General features: G+C 37.4%; 1 protein-coding gene and 1 pseudogene across 1 annotated transcript in view; one reads left to right on the forward strand and one right to left on the reverse strand.

The window, feature by feature from the left end:
* The window catches only part of CTNND2 (catenin delta 2), a 981,613-nt gene that overhangs the window by 103,382 nt on the left and 854,502 nt on the right, over positions 1 to 23,729 (forward strand). The window lies entirely within an intron of this gene.
* On the reverse strand, positions 1,514 to 1,862 carry LOC110595470 (annotated as a pseudogene).

The raw sequence follows: 23,729 nt of genomic DNA on the forward strand, positions 1-23,729 counted from the left end.
GGGGATAGACCCGCACAAGGGTGGGAGAGCACCCTATCCGTGTCACGGCACCAATGAAAGAAGTTCGGCTCCAGTAATGACTCCACACCTGGCCAGGACCAAGAGATTTATTAAAAGGGGTTGTTACAGAGGGAATCTGTAACGGGAAAAAAGAAAAAGAGAGAGAGAGTAAGAGAGAGAGAGGAAGTGGGAGAGAGGCGGGGAGAGAGCTGCAGAGAGGGAGAGAGCGACAGAGAGAGAGAGAGAGTGTTGCAGGGAGAGAGCTGTATTTATCAGCTTGACAGGGGTCAGAAGGGGCCGTGCTATGTTCCTATTGGAGGAGCTGCATGGGAGCAGGGTGGGGCCAATGCCATGTTATAGTCCTATTGGATGCATAACAAAGCTGGCTACGGATTGGAGGCTTGCATGTTTGAAATTGGTGCACGGGAAGGTTTGAAATCCGTGCGCGGGGAATTGTGCTCACAGAAGCCGGGACCTAGGGCCTTTGTTGTCTGGCGTGTTGGCGCCATTTTGGGAGCCACCCCTCTGGTCGCTTCCTACACCCTTCACTAGGGAAAGGAAAGAGAGCCTCAGGGAAAAGCATCTGTACTCACAGTAGCCAGCCACACCCACATGCTGATTGGGACACCACTGTATGTTTTTCCCAGGTTTTGGGCTCTGCGTGCTGATCCTGTACTTTTCAGGGTGGCATACTCATACAGTCTTGGGATTCCATCCTCTTCCAAACAGCTCCTCTGCACAAAAGACCTCCCAGCCAACCACATCTTATCTCTGTGGTCTCCTTGCCCCAGCAGGCAGCCCTTGGGCACAGGATCCCTCCAAAGAAGTTCAAGTTCAGTTAACTTTTGTGTTGTCAAGTAACCAATGGGAACTCTGTACTTGCTTACTTATCTCACCAAGGAGTAGCCAACTTAATCTTTTCTGGTCCTCTCTCTCCACCCTGACCATGATGTCTGCTCTGTATTGCATATGTCTGCAGACAGGAGGCAAGCATAAGCCCCTAACTGCATGTGTGGCCCGCAGGCCCAGGGCTATCTGCCAGGCTGTCACAAGAATGTTCTAACTGGGCTCTCTGCCAGGATACCAGGGTGGGCTCATGGACTCTGCAGCCCAGCTGGCAACAGGGGACAATGAGAAGCTATGCTCACAGGCAACCCCCATGTGTCTCAGTGAGAATCTTGGAAAGCCCATCAGTGACATAAGATGAGGAGGAGGAGCCTTCCTCTCTGCCCCTCCAAAGTTAGAAGTACCAAGTCACCCACCTGTTAGCAAGTCTTGGGGGTGTCTGAATCCCCACCTGTTAGCAAGTGTTGGAAGAATCTGACAGTCACTCCTCTCTTGAGAATGTGAACCTGTTTTGGGGCTTTTGCTGAAACACACAAGAAGAGCCTCATTCCTCGTCCTATTATACTAACAAATTGCTGACACTAACCCTGTTACTTTTTTTTAAAGTATAATTTCCATTTTATTTTTTTCCAGATAGTTGTTCTTCAGTCCTTAAGGACTCAGCCCCTTACATGAACTTTGATGGAGGTCATGGGGCAGCACCCACAGGTCTGAATCGGGGTGGGGGTGTTCGGTCCTTACAGGCTTTGGGAGACCGATTCCTCACTACCTTGTTGTGAATGGCACAACTCACACAGTAATGCAGCTTCACATACAGCTTGGGAAGTGCTTAGGCATTGAAGACACTCGCTTCAAAAATGGCCCTGACAGCTGCAGCCTCCACTATGTTTTGAATGGCAAACTTCTTAATAGCCTTATCCTTGGGCACACATTGGGCGCAGTTCGTTCAGTGAATTGGCTGCATGTGGCCATGGCCCCTTTTTGGCATGACCGTTGTTCCTCCTTTTCTTTGTCATCTGGGAAGCAAGGACCCGAAAGAGCAACCATGTTACCTGAATGACATACTTGATTAGACTTGATCTATCACCAAATACCACTGCTTTTATGTAGCAGTGTGTAGTTACCACTTAATGGAATTAGCTAGAAAAAAATATATATTTGGGATTGTAATCCAGTTAATGTTAGTTGTGTAGCAAGAAGAGCAGCTGATTTATAATTGGAAGAACTCGGTTTGTGTCTCATAAGGATTTTAGATATAATTCATTAATAGCTGTCAGTTGAGTTAATTTAAATTTCTTTTCCATTTTTATTTCGTGGACATTTCATGTAATTTCTACATCTGACTACATATTGCTCCTTAGTGATATCTGTTCTCTATTAATACATTTGCATTTTGTGAGGATTTATGCATTTAGATATAATTTGTAGACGCAATACCTTTAGCAAGTAGGTTCCTGACATTCACAAAATTGTCATTAATGAGAATCCTACAAAATAAAAGAGGGACCTAAAAATAAATTATTTAAATAGTTTTTACTTCTAAAGTGTAAATCTATTAAATCTGCCCTGGTTATTTGTAACTTAGCTCTTGTTGATAATGATAATCGAAACGCCAACTCAGTTATCTTTTTTAGAGAAACAAAGATCTGAGTATCACATGTTCTCACTCATAAGTGGACCTTGAACAACTATCGTAATACTATAAGAAAAAGATTGACAGTGGCAGGAAACTATGAGGGGACAGGGAGGGGAAGGGAGGTGGGATTAACGGTAGTCAATATCTGTCTGGGAACGGGGGGACACACCTCATCAACAAGGGTACCTGCACAATGCGTATTTGTATACCTAACCCTTAACGGTGCCCCACACTTTTAAAATAAAAATATGTATTAAAAAATATTAAATAAATTAAAAAAAGAAATCTTAAATATGATAATCTGCATTGTAACCTCAACAACCAGAAGCATGGTGCTATTTTTTTCTGTGCTTTCATTTGATGTTTTATTTTGTCAAGTCGAGGAAGCATTCTCTGTATTTGGGCGACATTGTGGAGCCCTGTTCAGAGCGAGACCTAGGGATTTACTGGCAAGATCCTTGACATGTGCCCATTAAAAACTGCACCCCGGATATAATTCAAAGTCAGTTGGCTTAACCAACAGTGGTTCCTCACTTGCTGTGTGGTTTTCCCTGTTCAACTGGCCGGGTGCCACTCACTTTGCTTTTCCACATGTGCTTTGCAGCTCTCCATCCCCACCAGCCCACATGCTGTCACCATTGCTTGCAAACTTTAAGGCAGATTTTAGACAGATCTGCATTACTGTCATAGAACTATTAAAATTAGCAATTCTTTACAGTGTTAATAAGTCCATCCATGAGATGCCACCCATGTGGACTTGAACTGCCATCTACCACATCTTCTAATTAAAAGTGTGTCCACTGGGAACTAATGTCAAGTTGCCTTCACTCTTATATATGAGATTTCTGATTGCTCTCTATAGGTACACAAAGAAGTGTTCTGTTTCCAAATATAGATGCATTTTGTATTCCTCTAAAAATATCCTATAGTGGCATGATTTGAAATGTTTTAGATGCAACTTAATTGAACTTTGAATATTTGACTTTTATAATTGTTAAAATGACATATGCTGGAAATAAGAAATATATACAATAAATAAAATATGTTGATGATGAACATATATGTCAGGTGCATAAGAAAGCATGAAAGAAAAATCATTTAGAAATTAAAATAATAGTTAATTCTGTTAACAATTTTATGGTAGCTGTAATAGATTATATTTCTCAAGTAATTATGCAAATTTTACAGGATTTACCTGGAGCAGTAAGCATGCCCATCAATGCCTTGTGGCAAAGCATGAAAAATATAGCTTCACTTTAAAGTCTTGTTAACGCGGGATACTGCCGGAGGGGTGAAGTGCAGGGCACATAACATCAAAAAGGGTACCTGATCTCAAACCAGACAAAGTAGGGACCAAAGAGAGGCCCAAACTTTACCTGTACGATGTCCACTTATATACCTGATTCTGAATTTTCCCCACATCTTTAAAATAAAATATAAAAAAAAGAAAAAAGGAAAAGAAATAAAGTAAAAATAAATTAAAAAGTTAAAAAATAAAGTCATTAACTTTTCAGTTAAAATGCTTATTAAAATGTTTATTCTAAAACAGACGTGGACTCTTTTAGAAAGTGAATGTTGACACAGAATGAGATATATGTATCACCAAAAATATTGGTTGCTAAGGAGATATTTGGATATGCATTTCCGTTTATACTAGACTAAATTGAGAGCAGAAATAGTTGAATACATAACAAGTGGTGGTGGTGGGGGGAAGAGGTTGTTTGAGCTTCTAAAATGAAAAAAAAAAAAGAACAGAGATCACTTCAGTTATGAAAACATTCTGCGGTTTGGGTGCTGAGGCAGAGCTCTACTGTTTCACTCTGTTATGGCAGAATGTAGAACAGCCCTGCATCACTTCATGTCTGGGATGTGTTCTGAAAAATGCACCATTAGACAATTGCATCATTACGTGAACATCGTAGTGTATACTTACCTGAATCTAACTGGTGTAGCCAACTATGCACTTAGGCTACATGGCATATGAGGTTGCAAATCTCTGCAGCATGTTCTTGCATTGAATACTGAAGGCAGTTATAATACAGTGGTTAAATACTTGTGTATCTAAACATATCAAGACATAGCAAAAGTACAGTAAAAGTATGGTAGTGTAATTTTATGGGATCACTGTGGTATGCTGTCTATTGTTGACCAAAATGTCCTTATCCTACATAGGACTACAAATAAGATTTAGAAAGAAACTTGCAGTTCCATAGGAACTGCAAGATGGTGCATATTTGAATATGTGTGTCGGGGGGTGGGGAGGGTGGTAGTTCAGCTTGCTTTTGATTATGTAAAGCAGGGAAAAACACAAAATTAATTATTCAGGGAGATTTATTGTTTGATATCTCTGAAAAGTTTGCTGGTATTGTGGGCTTCAGTCATGCTTTAAGCTAGGGCTCCAGCAACTTTTCTGTGTGATTGCCTTTCACTTTGTCCTTTTCTAAGAGTTGGCTTGATCATAGGCTGTCTTCCTTTATCATAAAACAAAGGCTGTTACGGTTCTGAATCACATTTTCAAATAAAGCACCTGGAGAAAGGAGCTTCCTTCTCTTCCTCCTCCTCTTCCTCTCCTCCTCCTTCTCCTTTTTCTTCTTTTTTTTGGTTCCCTGTATTATGTCTATCCCGTTCTCAATTAAGTAGCGTCAAGGTTCTCTGGAAAGTGCATGGTCTTTGGAGTTGGAAGGCCACGGTCAGATTTTAGCTCAGCTGCAAGCTGTATTAGGAGGGTTGTGCAAGGTAAACTGCCCGTTCCACCAGCCTCAGTTTTCTCAGTATCTCTTACAGACCTCAAGGATGATTGGTTCCTAGGAAACCCAATACATGTTTGTTGGATGTAGGTAAAATCTTCATGCATTGAGTGTCATGGTTTTTAAACTAAGCAATTCATTTTTAAGATTACTTCTTATGGTTTAAATTGTAATTAATATGTCTAATTCACAGAATAGACTGTGATCAAGTTGAGGTGGTATGTGTAAAATATAACATTATGGAGATTGATATAAGAACCATTTTCTCCATTGCATGTCACAAAGTATGTTTTTCTTTAAAAATAAGTTCTTAAATGCTGACACCAGGTGTTGACTAATTTACCCTAGGATTTTAAGCTCACATTTAAAGTGGTATGACAGTACTTAATTACCTAACTTAACAGACTCATTTCTTCTCGTATCAGTCAATAGCACACCTGTATACACACATACATTCACATACACACATCAGTCATTGGGTTGTTTTCCAAATTACAATCATGCCTTATAGTAAGCATTAGAAACAAAGTTGTTTTTCTAGTTAATGATTTTTCTGACATACCACAATTGATGTAATTGCAAATTATATTTTTTTAGTAAGTAGAAAATATGCTCATTTTTAATTTAGAAATTAACATTTGTTACAAGTAGTAATCCACATTTCAACATTCAATGCAATGCACATTTAATTTTCAAAACATTGCTTGAGGCAATGATTTGACATTTTCTTATACTTTATCAGATTGCTTTTCAAGATTAAGCTAGAAAGTAACTTTCTATAAATCCTTGAAAAAAACTGTGAATATATTAAGAATATGATTTCAAAAATCAAGACACATGCTCATAATTTTATTACCTGGCTCTGAATTTACTCACTGCTATAGGATACCTATAAAGCATGAATCTAACAGATGATAAGGAAAGAGTAAGTCACAGTAGAAATTCATATGTTGTGTCAGGAAAAGGAATAATTGAATCAGTGTAGGTCACAAATCTCCAAAAATCAAATGAACTATTCTAAGTAGAGATGACTAAGTTAGAATATCACCAATTTATTGCTGCACACATAGACTTTAAAATTTGGAGCTTGAAAACTCTGTGAGTCCCTCAAAATTTATTCTTTATGTTCTGTTGAATTATGTATGGGCTTTACATCACTTTGAAAGTGATATAATTCAGTGGGATACTAGAATAAATGGATATCCCATCTAGAATCTGATATTCCCATGTCCTAAGAAACATAAAATAAGGTGATCATAGTTACAAACCTGATTATGGAAAAAGTCCCATTCCACGGCCTTATCACAGAAGTTTGTGCTTTCATGTTTTATACAAACATTTAGAACTTTTTACAATGCTCAACCAGCATCTTTACCGGGCAATTAAATCCCAGAAATCCTCTTCATATTATACCCAGATTGAAGAATCCCCAAGTGACCTCAGCAGTGATCATTCTGGCAGCTCTCCATGGTAATTGGACTGGCTCCATTACGGGACTCAAGTTAATTTTCTTAATATCTTCTTGAATGTGTTTATCTATAGTTGTCAATACTTTCATTTCTACATGCAACATCTTTTTAAGTAATACATATGATGAAATTTATTTTTAACCACTATTGTTCTTACTAAGAAGATGATGGGATCATGCTCAGGCTTAGAGAAACATTACTAAGGGTCAGAAAAATGCAGAAATGTTGCTTCTTGTTGCTGACTCTGGTGAACAACTATGATTTATATTTTTCTCATTGTCTGTTTCTATGGTAGAGAAAAGGAAGAAAGCAGACTCGGATGAATCCAAGGTGATGAGTTAGACCAAGTATAAGGGGTAAATATTAAAATAGAAACCCTCCAGATATAACAAAAAGACACTTATTGCAGTTAAGAAAAGCACCACCCAACAGTTGGCATGAAACTACTTGAAGACCCAGAGCTACAGAAAAGCCCCAAGAGACTCGAATTCTAAATTACAGAATTCCCAGGGAAAATCAGGGTTCGTTTAAGTAACACTTGATCTTAGTTCTGAGCACTCTGTGTTGTCATTGGCTGTTTACATCTCTGTGCCCCACTCTAGACTGTCAGCTCTGTGATCACATAGCAGTTTCTATGAAGGAGGGATTCTCAGCTCCTGAATCGTCATCTGCCAGGTGGTGGGTGTTCATTAACTATTCAGCAATGAATGAATGAAGTTTGTTGAGTCATAGTCCAGTGACTGTACATCTGCACATTATGTTTTATTTTTATGCTATTTATTTTATTTTATTTTTTGAGTTGGCGTCTCACTCTATTGCACAGGCTGGAGTGCAGTGGCATGCTCACGGCCACCCCAGTGTCGACCTGCTGGACTCAGGCAGTCATTCTGCCTCAACCTTTCATGTAGTTGGAACTACAAGTGCACGCTAACACACCCAGCTAATTTTTTGATTTATTGTAGAGACGAGGTCTCAAGTTGCCCGGGCAGGTTTTGAACCCCTGGGCTCAGGCAATCATCTTACCTCAGCCACACAAAGTGCTGGGATTACTGGCTTGAGCCACCGTGCCCCGCCCACATTATGTTTTAAATCTGCAATGTGGTGTGGTACCATTGTGTAAGGAAGTGGTCATGTGCGTCTAGAAGTTGTAGCCGAATCTCTTTGGAGGGAAAAGTAGGACTTAGTTTGAAACTTCAGATCTCATGCCATCTACACATTCTAATACATCTTGAAGTATTCTTTGTCTGATGGGAATTTCTACGGTGGTGAGCCACTGTTACTGATAAAATATTTCCTTTTCTTCTTTTGTACAAAGGTAAAAAATAGGGTAAGAACCACTGTTACCAACAGCACATAACCTACTCAAGCACAATTATAAATAATGCACATTCTTATAGGCTTAGCAGTTCTAATTGATGGCTGTTTTAACATTTGTTAGAGGAAAAAGTCATGGCATCATTTCCTTTTGAGTAAATGAACCTGTGGGAAGATGCAGGCATGGCCAATGTGCCTCTATTCCTAATCTTACCACATGCAATGGCCAGCCAAGTTGCAAGGAGAAGCATACAGTGTTTGAGAGTTGGCTTTGAAAACCCATTAGTTCTGAGTGCTCTGTGTTGTCATTGGCTGTTTACATCTCTGTGCCTCTCTGTAATGGTCTGTAATGATCACACAGTTCACAAATATAAGGCCATATTAGATATAAATCTACATTTCCAGATTTCCAATAAATTCTACCTTGCAGGTCACAACTGTGAACTTTAAGTTATATGCTTCTGTTCTTTTGGACTTGGCCTTGGGATCATGAAGCACATTTGTTGAATTAATACTGGGGACCATTGATGTCACAAGAAATACAGATTTATGAATATGACAAATTAAAAACCTAATCAATGCAAAGACTTGAAGTTATGAGTACCAAAGCCTGGAAGGCAGAAAGTATCAGGGATAGTTTAAACAAGTTGAATTCTCATTTATCATAGTAGGAAGTCAAAAGACAATGTTCAATTGTACAGGACAAACATTCTTGATATACGTCTATTAATTAGAGATGTAGAAGTAACTACTGGGAAAAACACACATAGAAAAGTGTTAATGCTGCCAGCACTAGCAGAGGAAATAAATGGGGAAAGGAGTGAGTTGTTTTTCAATATAAAATCCTCCTGACCTATTTGGCATTTAACTATGTGCAGGCATTATTTTAAACATACAAAATTTAAAAGAAGTATTGGCAAGCATTGATCTAATATAGCAAGTTAATTCAGGATGTTATATATATATTTTTATTACAGTTTAATACATATCCATTAGCTACTTGAGAATAAGAAAATAGCATTTAGAAAAAGAAAATCACCTGTGATCCATCTACTCCAGTGTAATTACTATTACCAGTGCAGTGTCAGTCCTTACCTTCTTCCCCACAGTTTGTTTAATAAAAATGGAGTTATGGGAGTAATTACCAATCATCTTTTTTTTAAAGGGTTACTCATGCATGATAATACACGCAATCATAATGATAGCTAACATTTATGCTGATTATGATAGGCATCTTCCTAAGTAGTTTATGTATATTACCTCCTATTTTTCCCCCAGTGCCCACATGAGATAAGTGCTGGTACAGCCTCCATGTTGCAGATGAGTTAAACAAAGCCCAGGGCATTCAAGAACTGATCGAAGACATTGTTTGTGGGTGGCTGACTAGGGAAATGAACCCTGGGAGTGAATGAACAGCAGTGACAACAGATTAGCAACCAAATTTTGATTATGTCCTAGCTTATTGAATGTAAATTAGATGCTATGATGTTTTTAATTACTTTAAAGTTCCTTTAGGTATTTATTCTATACTCAGAATAATGTGGGGTCTGGTTATCAGTGCCTATTAATTTTACTTGCTTTAAATGGTTAGAGACGTAATGCCTTTAAAAATATACTTTAAAAGGACTTTTGAACAGTTTTAGCTATATACAATGGGGGACCCTCCTGAAATTGAATTATTCTTTGGAGGGTGAGTGAGTCCCTTGTAGTCAGGCTTCCTCCACTAGGTGTATGTTCTAGGAACCCGTCAGCATCAGTGTACCAGCTAGTTTTGTTGTGGGAGGCTGTGTTTGGCTTCAGTGAAAGTTATTATTTTTTTGGAAATTCTTTCAGTGTGTTTGCCCATTTTGTGGTGATTTACAAGCACACCTATGCACACTGCTCTGAGTGTTCAGCAGTTTTGGACCAAAAGTGGCATGATCCTCATGCCCTACCCTCCTTACAGGAAATTTGAGAAGATAGTACAGAGCACCCGTATATGCCCATGCCTGGTTCCCCATACTCTGAACATTTTTTTTTTCTTTTTGAGTTGGAGTCTCACTCTGTCGCCCAGACTGGAGTGCAGTGGCCGCTCCCAGCCACTGCAGCCTCGCCTGCTGGGTTCCAGCGATCCTTCCGCCTCAGCCTTCCAAGTAGCTGGAATTACAGGCATGCGCTACCATGCCCGGCTGATTTTTTGATTTATTGTAGAGATGAGGTCTCGCTGCCCAGGCGGGTCTCGAACCCGCGGGCTCAGGCAATCCACTCACCTCAGCCTCCCAAAGGCGCGGGATTACAGGCTGAGCCACCGAGCCCGGCACTCTGAACATTTTATATTACTATGGCACATTTATTATGGCTATAAAATCAGTACTGATGGAATGTGTTATTAACTAAAATCCATACTTTATTCAGAGTTTCTTAGATTTTACCTACTATCTTTTTCTATTCTGGGTACCCATCCAGATTACATTACATTTATATGTCATGTCTTGTTAGGCTCCTCTTGACTCTAGAAGTTTCTCTGACTTTTCTTGTTTTAATGACTTTGTTTTCAATCAGGTCAAAGGAGTAGTGATCAGAAGTATCGATCAGGTATATTGTAGGGTGCCCTTTTACCGGAATTTGTCTATAAATTTAGTGTTTAGATCTAGTGTACATATTATAAACATGACATCATTGTTGATGTTGACCTTGATCACTTAGCTGAAGTAACATCTGTTGGATTTCTCCACTGCAAAGTTACTCTATCGTTGGCCGGGTGTGGTGGCTCACACTTGTAATCCCAGAACTTTGGAAAACTAAGGTAGGAGAATTGCTTGAGACCAGGAATTCAAGACTAGCCTAGGCAACATAATGAGACCTCATCTCTACAAACATAAAAAGCACAAAATAATATAGTTGGGCGTGGTGGCTAGTTGTCCCAGCTAATTCAGAGGATTCAGAGGATTCAGAGGATTCTCAAGACTGCAGTGAACTATGCTTGCACCACTGTACTCCAGCCTGGGTGATAGAGTGAGACCCTGAATCAAAAACAAACAAAAAAATTCAAATGAAATAAAGTTACTCTCTATCCTCTTTCTATACTATTAAGCAGTAAGTTGCTGTGTGCAGCTTGTACTTCAGAAGTGGAGAGTGAAGCTCTATTCTTTTGAGGCTGATGCGTTTATGTGAGTTATGTAGAATTCTGCATAGGAGATTTCTCTCCATTTATTTTTTTTATTCAAACTTTGTTTATTTTTTTAGTTGGAGTCTCACTCTCTCACCCTGGCTGGAGTGCAGTGGCACACTCATGGCCCACCCCAGCTGGACTCAGGCGATCCTTCCACCTCAGCCTTACAAGTAACTGAAACTACAGGTGCATGCTACCACACCTGGCTAATTTTCTTCATTTATTGTGGAGATGAGGTCTCACCATGTTGCCCAGGCTGTTCTCGAACCTGTGGGCTCAGGCAATCCCCTCAGCTCGGCCTCCCAAAGTGCTGGGATTATAGACTTGAGCCATTATGCCTGGCCTATTCAAACTTTTATGTTGGTATGGGTGCATGTATTTGTATGCTTTGTGTTATAATCCAATACTATTGTGCTTTTTTTGTTGCTCAGATTGTCCTAGCTTTCATTCCTTTATTTGCACCTCCTTACTTTCTGGCACCACAAGTTTCTCCAGACTCATTTTGCATTTCCCCTGTCTCAGTCCTAGAATCAGCTTTTTCTTCAAGGAGCCCTGGTTCATTTTATTTAAGAACACCATTGGAAACCAAGGGTAGTAGGTATGTATGTTGTCACTGGGATGTCCTTGTTTTTAGGCCCTCTTAGCTGATATAGCAAATAAATTTATGTGTGTACATTAACCTGAGTATATACATTATCTGTAAATATTTCTATATGTAACCATCTGTATCTACATGAAGCTATATACAAGGAGGACATCCCCAAAACTGGAATTATTCTTTGGAGAGTGGGCCCCTTTTGGTATAGGCTTTCTCCACTAGGTAAGTGTTCTGGGAACCCATCGGCATCACTGTACCAGCTAGTATTGTTGTGAGAGGCTGCATTTTGCTTCAGTGATTTTTTAAAAATTTTGGAGATTCTTCAGTGTGTTTGCCTATTTCATGATGGATGATTTATGAGCACGCTTGTCTGCACCTCACTGAGTTTCAGCAGTTTTTGGCCAAAAATAGCACGACCCTCATGCCTCAGCCTCCCTATTCACCCATCCTCACACTCAATGACTTTTTTTTTGTTTCTCCGGATGAAAAATTTCCTTAAAAGAAGCATTTTGCTGATGTGGAAAAAGTGAAACAAAAAACGGCAGAAGCACTAAAAGGCATCAAAATTGATGAGTTTAAAACTGTTTTGAGCAGTGGAACATCTTGATAGGTGTAGTGCATCAAATGGAGAGTGCTTTGAAGGTGACTGAAGTTGAAACATGTAAGAACAAATACACAATGCTTTATTAATCAATATGGATTTTTTGGGGGGTCCACCTTTGTATGAGTTCATACTGATGTCTCCAACTCTAATTCATTACTATCAAGATCCTGCTAGCTTCCTCCTTTTGCTTAAATGTGTCTTCCCACTCCAAACATGAGAAGCCTGGCTCAAACCAAGGTGCTATCCTTTTACTTAGTTTTCCTGTTACCGTATACAAGCATAGCTGGATCACAATTGTTAACCCATACTTCTGGGGGAAACAACATTATTGACAAGACTATGGTGGTTAAAATAGTTGATTTTCCCTTTAGTCTTACAGTTTCCGCTCCAAAGTGACTTAGGTCACCATCTCTTTCCCTTACCTCCTTCAGTGAGGTTGTTGTGTACAGTTAGATTGTCTTGTCACATTTGGCATTCTGCCCCCAGATCCCTTGGTCTCCTAAACAATTTTTTAAAAATTGTATTAATCTAGTTTCATTCTTTGTATTCAAAGTGCTGTGAGTTTTGACAAATACATAATGTCGTGTATCCACCACTATAATTTTATACAAGAATACTTTCTCTGCCCTAAACATCCCCCTATGGTTGCTTATTCAACCTTTTTCTTCTTCCTCCAAACCCCTGGTAAACACTGATTTTTTTCTTTTCCATCTGTTGTAGTATTACCTTTTCCAGAATGCCATGTCATTGGAACCATATACTATGTAGCCTCTTCAGATTGGCTTGATTCTTTTAGTAATATGTGTTTAAGGTTCCTCCATGTCTTTTCATGGCTTGATAGCTCACTTCTTTTTATTGATGCACAATAGTCCAATGTATGGATGTACCACCGTTTATTCACTTGCCTACTAAACGACATCTTGGTTGCTTCCAAGTTTTGACAACTAAGAATAAAGCTACTATAAACATTCACATGCAGGTTTTTTTGTGGTCATGTTTTCCATTAAGTTGAGTAAATACCTAGGAATGTAATTATTGGGTAGCATGGCAAGACTATATTTAGTTTGCTAATAAAGCAATTGGCAAACAATCTTTCAAAATGGCTGTACCATTTTGCCTTCCAATCAGTGATGAGTGAGAATTATTGTCCAGTTATTTGATGTTGTAGCATTACTTTTTACTTTGAAAATAAAAATGGTACTAGTATAATACTTATGTACATAGACTAAAACGTCCAATTCTAAATAAAGCAATATAGATAAGGCTACATAAAAGCAGATGCAAAAGAAAAAAAGAACTCAGTTGTTGCTTTCCCCAATTACATACTAGGAGGGTAGGGCAGCCATTCCCATTTCAAATGCTTTTAGCTACCGTGTGTCCCCAGAAGCATTGCAAAAATGGAAACTAATCGTTGAATTATCACAGGTAAGAAAAAGCTAGTGTTGACTTTACACATCTCCATGCCTACTCAAATTAGGCTGTTCAAAGCTGAGGAAAATCCCAGGTTTTGTGATTAAACACAGAGCCAGAAACAGATGTGAGTTAAAGACATCTGAAAGCAACTGTATCATCAGTTCAGTGCTTTGCCCTTAGTAAATGTAGCTATCGCTGTGACTCACCCTAGGTGAGTACAAGTTTGTTCATTATTACATTTGTTCTGTGTTGGCTCTGATAATAAAACCACTGTGCAAACTTACACAAAAGCCACATGCTTAACTGGTACCTATCAGCTACCAAGACATTTTGCCAGCGTGCTATTTAACTCATAGAACAACAACAACGACAAAAGAATATATTCATTTTGGAAGATAAAATTGTAAAAGATAATTATGGAAGAGCAGCCCTGAAAGTGTTTAAATCTTAAATTATTCCTGTAGGAAATTAGCTTCTTAAATACCTTCTTTCTTTTAGCCTTGATAGAGGCAAAGAACACCCTCATGAAAAACAGTCATGAAACACTGTATGCACTTTCTCATTCGAAGATTAACATGTTAGTAATACTTAACAACAGCATTTTCTGAAGGTAATGAAAGTATGAGAATGAAATACTAAAATGAATTTTATGATTCATAAATATAATTTATACGGTGTCTGCTACTTTATAGTTGGGCTTTGAATACAATATTCTTTTAAATGAGAGTGGCCAGGTTTTCCAATAGCTGAAAATATATGAGGAAATGCTATTATTCTGCAAAAAGGAACTGTTTCTCCCTGATTATCTCAATTGATTTCATTTGTGTCAATTGTAATTTCATATACTGTAGAAGAGGTAAATGATATTGTTATAAACGTTTCTCTAGTGGACTGAAGTGTATGTCATGTCCTCTACTGTTAACCTGGTACCAAGTAGAGTAATTGACACACAATAACAATGCAACAAAAGTCTGATGCATGGGTGAATAAGTTAAAGGATTTTTGTGTTGGTCAGTTTCTCTTTATTAGGTCTGCTAATTAGATCATCAGGCTCAATAACATCTTTAAAATGTATTATGTGTTTTAATGACCACAATATGGAGTAAATTCCCATCTCTATTGAATTTTGAAGGGCCTGCTTCCACGTGTTTTATGTCATTAAGCATTCTGAATCACACATACCATATTCAGTGGTAGGAACTCAGGTATCTTTAAGTTATAACATATTGAATCATGTTTGCCTTCAGTTCTTTTTAACTTTCCTCTCTACTGATGGGTGACTACACATGCTCTGTAATGGGAGTAATGATTGAATTTCATTCAACAAATATATCCTCAAAGTGTGTGTCAGACTTTTTAACATGCTTTACTTTATTTCATCATCTCATTGACACATGAAGTTGATATTATTACTTAAATTTTAGAAAAAGTGCAACTGAGGCTAAGATAAGTTAATTTGGTTGAATTAAATAAATTAGTCAGTAGCTGGGTGTGCAGCCAGTCCAAAATTCTGAAATGTTGAAATGTCAAACTCTGCCACACTAATCTTTTGCTTCTTGAAATAATTTAAGAAGGAGTTTAGAGTAGCAGAAAAGGCATGGAGTGCTTTGATGTGAGTGCAAATCTATCATAATTGTTGTTTCTGTGTTATATGGCTTGGAAGAAACTTCACAAAGTTTTCAAGCCTCATTTCCATTTGCAGATGGTGCCTTGCCTGCTACAATTTTGTATCAACATAAACAGTATCTATTGTTACCTATACTGTTAGAACACTGTTTTATTATATTTTAAAATATGGCTAGCACACATGTTAAATGTCTCTCTTTTTATTTAAGAATCAAATGTTAAATGTCTTCATTTTTATTTAAGAAGATATTTGGACAGAGCAAAGGGAATATTTCATAGTATGGTAGCAATAAAATCTAATGTCTTTTTCCATTTTAAAATTTTACAAAAATATCTATACATTGTCTCAGAGAACAATAGTACATTGAAAATAATGTAAAAATTAAAAAGGGTCAGTAGAAGCTGGTAAATAACATAAGAGGTGACAAAACGTTTGAAAACCATACACATTCCAAACAAGAGAAGCAGGAGCTGTTTGGAGGAGGACTTTAAGCCATGAAATTCTGCCATAAAACAAAGATGTAGAAACAAGCAAAGAACCCAAAGTTTTACTCCAAGAGAAAAACAAGAACAGAGCAGGTGGTAAATAAAAATAATACAGAATTTAAAACATCATCAGTGACATAAAACTCTCTAGAAATTAAAGCTAGGGTCACAGAATGGGAAATGAGGTCAGTGAAGTAGAAAATCAAGTCCTGATGAAACAGGAGAATGTGCAAAACCTTGTGAAAAAGATGGACAGATATGTGCTAGATGATTGAGAACTGAAAGGAAAAAGCACTGCAGTCCCGACAGGGTGTGCTAGTTTTCAAAGTGACAGGATATATGTCACACCTTCAATAGCCAAATAGTTCCAAAGTGGGAAGAGGAACTGAGTTTTCTATTTGAGAGACAGTACAGCATCCTGGAAAGGGGAGAAGCACAAGCCAACACAAAGAGAATTATTCATATGTTTATAAGTGGGGAAACATTAATTAGTATATGACATAGATCAAAAAATGTTCAGTGTGTATAAATCAACTATTTTGGATACTCTGTGTAATTGAAGGAGGTGGTATGCGTATACATTGTAATTATAAACACATACACATGTATGTATTATGTATATCACTACATAATATAAAATATATAAGTAATACATATGTTGAATATATGTATATTTTCATATTATTTTACTGAAACAAATTGATGTGGTAAAAGTGAAAAGTTTACTACCTAAATGATTCTCCAAAGATTCAGGGCTACTTTTACTCTCAAATGAAAGGCTTTGTGTTGCTGTGGAAATTTGTGGATAATGACTATTAGCGACCCAGGCAACTTTTACAGTGATACCATTCATTATATAAGCACCTGGGGGAACAATTGACATACTTAACAAAACTATCCTGTAATTTAGCAATATCATGAATGTTTCTGCTCAAGAGAAAGCTAGTGTCATCAAAATAAGGGAAAAAAAGACCATAAAGCTCAATGATACCAAACAGGATTTGATAATGGCATGAGAAGAACATACATTTTCGACTGTAAAGTGATATTGGTGACTCAGTAGAGATATTACCTGTGAAAGAAGGAAAAATGACACCATCCTTGCCACTAAAATATAGAATTGGTGGTAAACTGTAATGTCCTGATACATGTGATCTACAGAAAGAAAACCAAGACATTTTATTGGATAATATTGTTTATTTTTTTGTTCAGCAATGTTTTCTGGTTGTCCTTGTACCCAAACATATTGTACACCAATAACAAGCTTTGAAGAAAAGAGAGTATTTGCTCAAGAACTATTTCCTTAGCCTCATGTTGTGAACAGAAAAAAAAAAAAAATTTAAAAAGGAATATTTGTTTTGTGACTGAAAGAAGGCTGTGTCCCCCATCTGGCCCACAGATATAATTTCTACTCCAACCTACCTGGTCTCATCTTCTGTGAGTTCCTTGACACTCATTTAATTGCAGCACACTTTTAGTTTATTCACGAACTAGTTACAGAAATTCCTAGTGAATTATCCTGTTAATAATGATTGAAATTATAAATACCTCTGTTTAGAAAAGTAGCACAAAATGGAGATCTTGCATATTTAAATTTTAAAACATTTATTATGTTGCGACTAAACCTTTGTTTCTTAGGGAAAGACTGCATCTTTACTATTAACGTAATCAGCTTGACATATGCATAATCCTTTTAGTGTTTATAGTACTACATTCCTAAGGGAATAATGATAAAAATAAAATTCATGAAGGCAAGCTAACATTCTTATATTTGAATGCTGCTATTAGTCTTTTATGAGAAAGTTTGTTTTTAATGGTTTGAAAAACACTCTTGTTTTACAAATATTTTTAAGGTTAAGTTTTCTCTCTCTCTCTTTTTGTGTGTGTGACAGTTCATCTAAAATATAAACCAGGTTGTAAAGATGTTCACCAATTCTCAGGACTGTCTGTTATAAATTGAAGACTGTCTCTCCTGGATTTTGTTGAAGAAAAGTATTTTTAAAACTTGATCTCTTCTTCTGAGTTATTCCCTAAAATTCTATATTTTCAAATATCAGATTCTTCTGGATAAATAATTTATATTCTAGCTTGCTCACTTTCCATTTGAATCTGCATATAAAATTTTGTTGTCTATATTTGGTAATAATATTCTAATTAGTGTATATATTTAATATGCATTGTTTCATGAAAGTATTGAATTATAACATAATTTTCCTTTTAATTGAATATATTAGGAAACATATTTTATAAATTTATTTTAGCTAGTAATGCTCCCTTGAAATAGTTTTACATTATTATTCAAATTTACAAGTAAATGCTCATGTATTGCAGATTTTTACAAGTGAGTAAATTGAAGTTTATAGAGGTTGACTGACTCAAAGAATAGTCAGCAAGGAAAAAGAATATTGAAAAGCAGTATTCAACCTCAAGTATTTCAGATTTCTGAAACAGCACTCTTATGCATGATTGAAACCACCTGCTACCTCCCTTAAATTCTGCAGACTAAAATAATTATTGTTTATACCAAGAAAGGCACACACATTTTCTAATCATGACGGATAGTGTTTTATATGCCCATAAACTGTATACAGTATGTTTTAATACAAAACCTAAAAAAAAAATTTCTGCTGAATACTTGTTGCATAGAGATGTTTGCAGCCATATAAATCCTCTGTTGTTGTAGAAAATGACATAAAGCCTGTGGTGTCATTTTACACATATATACATGAATACACACATAACCAGTAGTTATCACAAGAGTAGAAAAAAGTCTGAATATACAAGAAAGTAGTTTACACTGAAAGAAAATAGCATTTACAATATCTAAAGAAGTAAATTAATATCTTAGTTTGAAGAAACACAAACTGTTCAAGCACTTTCTCTCTTCACTGTTGTTCTGTGGTACTCTTAACTACATCCAAAGTCATTTTTTAAAAAGTTACTTATAAACAAACAAAAAAATAAATCCATTGTTGCAGGGTTAGGGAAAGGCAACTTATGACATTATCTTTTTATCAGTAAAGTCTAGCAACTGTGTTATAAATTTAAGCTATTAAAATATATAGACAAAGGAAAATAATTAAAGTTTAAATCAAGAAATTACACAATCTCACATTTCTACGATACTAGCAAATATTTATTGAGAAGCACATTTGAAATTATTATTTTCGTAATTATACTCCTATAACTTTTCCTCATACCGAATATAACTACATGCATCTATATTTATTTATTTGTTTGAAAGCAGGATTATTGAGAGGACAGAAAATCTCCCACAGTGGGAGGGTACCCGAGGGAGTTGCCCGCATCTATTATTTAAATTATTCAGGTACATAATGATAAGATGTGAATTTAGAGATTATTTGAGAAAGATACTTCATACTGAATACTTTAGTTTGGGGCTGTATGTTTACAGTTGGTTACTATCTAAAATGTTTATGCATTTTTTTCTTTGTTTGTAATTTGATTCCGTAGTAATGATACTACTAAACCCTAAATCTTAGAATACATCCAAAGGGCCAGAACAGTAAGTCCCTTTTATTCTTGCCCCATTTTGGGTGCCCTGGTTGGGGGTCAGAAATATTCTCTAGCCTGTGGGGAGACACAGACAAGTGCAGTGATGTGAGCATGGATGATGGGAATGCAAAGAATCCCCACTGCCCTCTGTTTGCTGTCAGGTTTACTCACTCCGAAATGATCAATGACCAGTTATTCAATTGTAGTGAGTGGAAGTGACTTCTAAAGTCTTTTCTTAGTTGTTTCATTAAGAGATCTCGTTGAAGAAAAAGATTTGCAAAGTCTCAATACAAAAAATACTATTTTTCTCAGTTAATTTTGCCATTTTCAGGATCATTAATGGCTCTTTTTCTGGTTTATTTGCCTTTTCACTGCTGTTAGTAATGAAATAAGCACAAACGCAATCCATTGTTTGTGGATGATGCCTCTGAAAGGTCCTCACTCCTGTGCTATGTCAAAGACAAAAATAATGATTACATATTACTCTTTGATAGTTTGCTTTTCAATTTTTATAAACAGAAGTAGCACTAAGTCTATTTTTTGTGTGTAAAGAGCTTGGCAATTTCTATTGCTACTGAATTTTAGCAGCAATATGTTTTCCTGCTGAATATCTTGTTACAAAAATATAAAAAATGCATTGTATGAATTGATGTTTAATTTTTAGATAGTTTTATGACTTGTAACCATTTGAAGAATTAAAACATGCCACAAAGGACCCTACCACACATGATTTTTAATTATGTTATTTAATTTTTAAAAAACAGATTGGGCTAATTATTTTGAAGACTAGCAAATTTTTATATCTAACAGTGTTACATGTTTGTGAAGGAAAGCTATAAGAAGTAACTTAATTCACAGGCCGAAGCGATGTTTTAGCAATGTTGTGGGTATTAAGGGAGAAAGGGTCTGTTACTTGGAAATTATTCTAGCAATCGTGTGGAAATATCACTTTGAATGCAGGCCCCTCAGATGAGGCTTCAGGGAAAGACCATGACCTACAGTATGCTCTATTTGGAACAAAATAGTGCACAAATAATTTTTAGGGAAGTAATTGGGCATGTGGATATGTAGGCAGAAGGGTTGCATAAGTGTGTTTGGTAGAAGAATGACCCCAAAGATGTGTCCATGCTAATCCTTGGAATTTATGAGTAGAACGTGTTGCAGATGGACTGAAGATTCCTACTCAGCTGATGGTGGTGGGACCAATGAACCCAGATTATCTTGCTAGGCCTCATATGATCACTAGTCCCCCAAAGCTTCTCAGCTTCCCTGGGTGTGGCCATGCAGATGGGTGGTGATGGAAGAACGGCCAGAGGAGGATTTGACCACCTGTTGCTGGCTTTGAAGATGGAGGGAGGAGGCCACGAGGAAAGCAGGGAGCCTCTAGCAGCTGGAAAAGGCAGGAACACAGATTCTCCCTCAGAGCCTTCAAGAAAGAATGCAGCCTGCTGACTCCTTGATTTATCCTGCTGAGAAGTGTGGGAATTTTGACCTAAAGCACCGTAACATACTAACTTTGTGTGGTTTTATGTCACTAAGTCTGTAGTACTTTTTTTCCTCCATCAGCAATAGGAAACTCCTTGGGTAAGGTAGAAGAGTCATATTTTCCACAGTGAATGGGAATTTCTCACACATGAATGGCATTTTGAATTTTAAGATACCATATTCTCCTTCCTGGGTCATCTTTGTCTCCTTCTTCCTAAGTCATCATGTCCCATCCCCCGCTCACCGTGTCTGGACTGGCTCACAGTCTAAATCTGTCCAGATCAGTTTGGTTCTTTCCATCTTCCCTTCTTTTCCTGCTACTCTGTTTAACCGAGATTATTGAAGCTGCCTCCTAACTGGCTTCCATTATCCAGTTGCACCCGTACCATCTCTCACCCATTAAATCTGGAGTCATGGGTGGGATCCTAAATCGAACTTGATGATGCCAGTTCTCTTCAGTGAAAACTCTTCCATGGTTTCTCATTACTCATGAGATAAAATGAATCTCCTTAAAGTATGTTAATTCTTGTTTCCAGACTTTTATCCCTTCCCTGCAGTTTGTATCTTGTACAACTAACTGTTAACCTATACAACTATCGGAATAACTAGCCTGTTAATTTGGCTACTCCTCTTCTTATTTCAGCACTTAGCTAAGCGCCACTTCCTCCAGAGACCTTCTTTGGCCTTTTCGGTAAAGATATTCTTTGCATTCTTTCTAATTCCTCACACTGAGGGCCAGTACCTGCTGACCACTGGAGTCATGGCACCTAGTAGATACATTGTCCAGTACAGTAGGACACTGTACTTTACTCAGTAATTGTTTCAAAATTAAATGAGCTACTAAGTAAATAAATGAATATCAATGGTGCCTGAAAGTATTTTAATTTTTTTATTTTTTTTACTCATTGTTATAAGATTGTGAAAAGGAAGAAATCGAAAATAAGACTGGTAGTAGTGTTTGGGAGGAGAAGACTAGTAAATTTATTTTCTATGGAGATAATAACATGAGTTTTCCTGTGTTGAGTCTACTAATCATGAATAGAAGACTTTAAATCATTACAGATGCAAGAGAGCATCCAAGTAGATAATCTTTACCCAGAAAGACGTAGAGCCCTGCAAATGGGAAAAACCCATCTGTCTGGACCCTAAGCCTTTTTTTTTTCATATCCTGTCAATCACTCATACATTGGAGAGAAATTGGTGTACATTCTAGTTTGGGAAATGACTGGTGTTTATAATTCTTGCTCCCTACTGGTTTGCAAGTTATCAGTCTTCATTCCTGTTGAAAATTCAGCATCCCTTGTGGACAAAGATGTTTAAGTATGCTTTCATATTGTAAATTAATTCTAAGTACTTAAAAAAATATCCAAAACAAGAGCAGAGTCTACAGATGACAAAGCAGACCAAAGAGAGAAATATAAACTCACACAGCAAGCCTCCAGTCCTCCTGTGAGCTCTCATTGATCTCAGGCTGCTCTGATCGCTTACAGCATGTAACATCTGTGCGCACAATTTAGCACCTAATTATATTGCACCTTGTATGAGTAGCTATTGCATTTCAGGTTCACAAACCATTTTTTCTACATTTTTTTCCCCATTCGTCTGTTGAACATTTAGCTCCGTCAGTTACTAAATGTTCAACAGACGGATGGAAAAAAATATAAGCACAATGGATGTATTAAAATATGGTGAGAAGAAAATAGCGCTCAGTAGCATTGAGGATGTCAATTGGTGCATTTAACTCATCCCTTTGCTAGAAGTAAGACTCCTTGGGAAAGAAAATTAGTATCGGAAGCTTGGCTGTGAATACAGACTACTAGTTTCAGGAGTTGAACTAATGCAAGGGACAGGCTTCCCAAGGTGTGATCGCACTGACCTGCAGTAGGTGGACAAATGTCTTCTGTAGTCAGAGAGAACAACAGAACAACATGCTCCACACCTTACTATATTTCTTATCAGTAAATTTAAGATAATTATGTGCCATGAGTCTGAGAGTTAAGGTGAAGCTAATATTATTTCTATGAAAATGTCCCCTGAGAAGTCAAATCTAGGAATAACCCTAGTGTTAGAAGAAAAAACATTTGCAAGGAATTTCATAAGTACACACAACCAATAGAATTGGTTCATGGATTGAACACTCTTTTAGTTTGCTAGGGCTACTGCTATCAAATTGCCATGAACTGGGTGCCTTAGAACAACAGAAGTTTCCTTTCCAGAGTTCTTGAGGCCAGAAGTCCAAAATTAAGGTATCAGTAGGGCCATGCCCCCTCTCACGGTGCTAGGGAAGGGTTTATTCTGGGTGTCTCTCTACTCTGGTCGTTGCTGGCTGGTGGTAGCATAACTCCAGTGTTCACAACGTGGTCTGCCCGTGCACATGTCTGTGTCCAAATTTTTCCTCTTCATAAGGACATCTGTTATATTGGTTCAGGGCTCATCCTACCCCAGTATGACCGCATATTTTTTGTTTTTTGAGTTGGAGTGTAGTGGCACACTCATGGCCACCACAGCCTTGACCTGCTGTTCTCAGGAGATCCTTCCACCTCAGCCTTCCAAGTAGCTGGAACTACAGGGACATACTACCATGCCTGGCTTATTATTATTATTATTATTATTATTATTATTATTTTGATTTATTGTAGAGATGAGGTCTCACCAAGTTGCCCTGGCTGGTCTCGAACCACTGGGCTCAGGCAATCCTCTCGCCTTGGCCTCTCAAAATGCTGGGATTACAGGCATGAGCCACCGTGCCTGGCTGACCACATCTTTACTAATTACATCTGCAGCAACTCCATTTTCTTTTTTTTTTTTTTTTTTTTAGTTGGAGTCTCACTCTGTCGC

The sequence above is a fragment of the Carlito syrichta genome, unplaced genomic scaffold (genome assembly GCF_000164805.1).
Source record: "Carlito syrichta isolate Samal-C Ts95f unplaced genomic scaffold, Tarsius_syrichta-2.0.1 Scaffold302126, whole genome shotgun sequence".
Taxonomy (NCBI): Eukaryota; Metazoa; Chordata; class Mammalia; order Primates; family Tarsiidae; genus Carlito; species Carlito syrichta.